The following is a 2,968-nucleotide window of genomic DNA, read 5'->3' on the forward strand; positions in this document are numbered from 1 at the left end:
GGTCTGTTAAAATATCCATCTCTAGTCTTTATTTTAACACTACGGACCTTATCGTCCTTACCAGTAAACAATTCAACAATTCTTGCCAATGGCCAGTGTAGGGGTGGAACTTTATCTTCCTTTAATAGAACTAAGTCGTTAACTTCAAGATTCTTCTGTGGTGTTAACCACTTGGGGCGATTCTGAAGTTGATTAAGGTAATCAATTTTCCAGCGTTTGGCAAATGATTGCTGAATCTTCATGTAGTTTTGCCAAATTGTTAATTTATTGTCAGGTATTTCCGTCACTATCTCTTCAGGAAATGACGTAATTGGTTTTCCTATTAGGAAATGTCCTGGAGACAATGTGTTAAAGTCATTTGGATCATTTGACATAGCACAAAGAGGGCGTGAGTTTAGTACTGCTTCTATTTGTGCGAGAACTGTGCTAAAGGCTTCAAAAGTTAAAGTGGTATTGCCTAAAAGCCTTAAAATGTGATATTTGGCACTTTTTATGGCTGCCTCCCAAATTCCACCATGATGCGGAGAATGGGCTACAATAAATTTCCATTGGATTTCAGAAGAGGAGAGAAAATTGAATATGGACTCAGAGGTTTCCTTTTGTTTAAGAAATAGTGCAACTTCCCTCAACTGATTTCTAGCTCCTAGAAAATTAGTGGCGTTATCTGAGTAGATAATTTGTGGACAGCCTCTCCTACTGATGAATCTTTTTAAAGCAAGTAAGAAACTTTCGGTGGAGAGACCTGTGACTAATTCGATGTGCACTGCACGAGTAACCATACATACGAACAACGCTATGTAGGATTTTATTTTTGGAGCCTTTCTTAAATTGGAGCTTTTTATAAGAAATGGACCACCAAAGTCTAGACCAACATTGGTAAATGGAGGGGAGAAACATGAACGTTCCCGTGGTAAATCAGCCATTAACTGTGTGGCTGTCTTTGCTTTAAATTTAAAACAATCGTGACATTTATTAATTATCCTTTTAGTTTCTTTGAGACCATTTAGACACCAATATCTTAAACGAAAATTGGAAAGAGTATTTTGAGGGCCTGCATGACATAATCTTATATGTTCTCTATGCAGCATTAATTTTACTATGTGATTATGAGAGGGTAGAAGTAATGGGTACTTCTGTTCATATGGGACGTCTGAGTACCTTAGACGACCACCTACACGAATCATTTGCTGATTATCTATGAATGGGTTGAGTTTTAAAATTGTTCTATTTGAAATTATCTCCTTATTTTTAAGACAAGAAAATTCTCGAAAAAAGTGTGCCTTTTGCAAAAGTTTTATTATTAAATTTTCAGCATTTTTTAATTCTGAAACAGAGAAGGGTCCAACATATTTTTCATTTGGAAACTTGAAATTGTGAATGTACCTGAGAATAAGTGTGATACTGCGTTGTAGTTTTGAGAAGTTTGAAAATTTGAGAGATAAATTTTCAGTGAAACTTATTGGACTTTCTTGTGCTAGATGAACTATTTTCTTTTCCTCGGGTATTTTACTAACATTTGGTTTTGAATCATAAGAAGTTAAATCTAAGTCATAATTAAGTAGAAATGCGGGACCTTGAAACCAAAATTTTGAGTTTAGAAGTTCAGGAGCAGACATGCCTCTTGACGCAATATCTGCGGGGTTTTGTTTTGACTTTATATATCGCCACTTAAATTGTGGGTTTCCTTGTATTTCAGAAACTCTATTTGCAACAAACTGTGACCATCTCGAGCTATGTGAGCCTAACCAAGCAAGTACGATTTCTGAGTCCGTCCAGCAGTTTATTGAGTCTATTTGAGTTAATTTATTATTTAGAATTTCAACTATTCTTTTAGTGAGTTTGCTGCATAAAACAGCACCCATAAGTTCTAACTTAGGTAAAGTTAATGTTTTTATTGGAGCTACCCTACTTTTAGAGGTGATGAGTGTGGAAGAGACATTCCTTGAGCTATAAGTAACTCTAATATATATGCAGCTGGCGTATGCCTTTTCACTAGCGTCGGAAAATGCGTGTATTTGTATAGTACATATATAATTTTCAATAAAAAAAGGTCTGTGAATTTTTAAATGTTTTAGTGCTGAAATATGTTTGAGAAAATTTAACCATTCATTTAAGAGTGTAGAGTCTAAACTTTCATTCCACTGAATTTTTGAAAGCCAAATTTTTTGCATTATTATTTTTGCAGTTACTATTACAGGATTAATTAATCCCTTGGGGTCGAAAAAACTTGCGATTATCGAGAGCACTTGTCTCTTAGTGTAGGAATCTTTTATTTCGATTTCTGGCACTGAAATAGAGAAACTATCTAATTTAGAGTCCCAACAAAGACCTAATATTTTATTGGAATGATTTTCTGGAGATATGACATACGTGGAGTCAGTTGAAAATTGTGAAATATTTTCTAAAAATTGTGGTGAATTTGAACACCATTTGTGAAGAGATATGCCTGCCTTTTGTAGCAGTGCAGTGATTTGCTCATGCGCAAGTGTGAGTGTTTCAATACTATTTGTACCATATAGTATGTCATCAATATAGCAAAAATTAATGAGCATATCATGAGCGAGAGGATATTCTTCCTTATGCATGTTTGCGAGTTCAATTAAACATCGTGTGCTAAGGAAGGTAGCTGGTTTCGTTCCATAGGTAACCGTTTCCAATTGTATACATTTTAACGGCTCCGAGGGAGAGTTGCGCCACAAAATATTTAATAAGAAAGTTTGGTTGGGGTTTATTCTGATTTGTCTAAACATCTTTTTTATATCAGATGTGAATACATACTTGAAGAGTCTAAAGTTGACTAAAGTGTCAAATAGTTCTGGTTGTGTGGTATAACCCTTTAACATAATATCATTAAGGCTAAAACCAGAAGTGGTTTTCATGGATGCGTCAAAAACTACGCGCAAACGAGTTGTGAGAGAAGTGTCTTTTTCTACACTGTGGTGAGGCAAGAAATATTTGTTTTCTGAGT

Source organism: Diabrotica undecimpunctata, chromosome 9 (assembly GCF_040954645.1).
Source record: "Diabrotica undecimpunctata isolate CICGRU chromosome 9, icDiaUnde3, whole genome shotgun sequence".
Taxonomy (NCBI): Eukaryota; Metazoa; Arthropoda; class Insecta; order Coleoptera; family Chrysomelidae; genus Diabrotica; species Diabrotica undecimpunctata.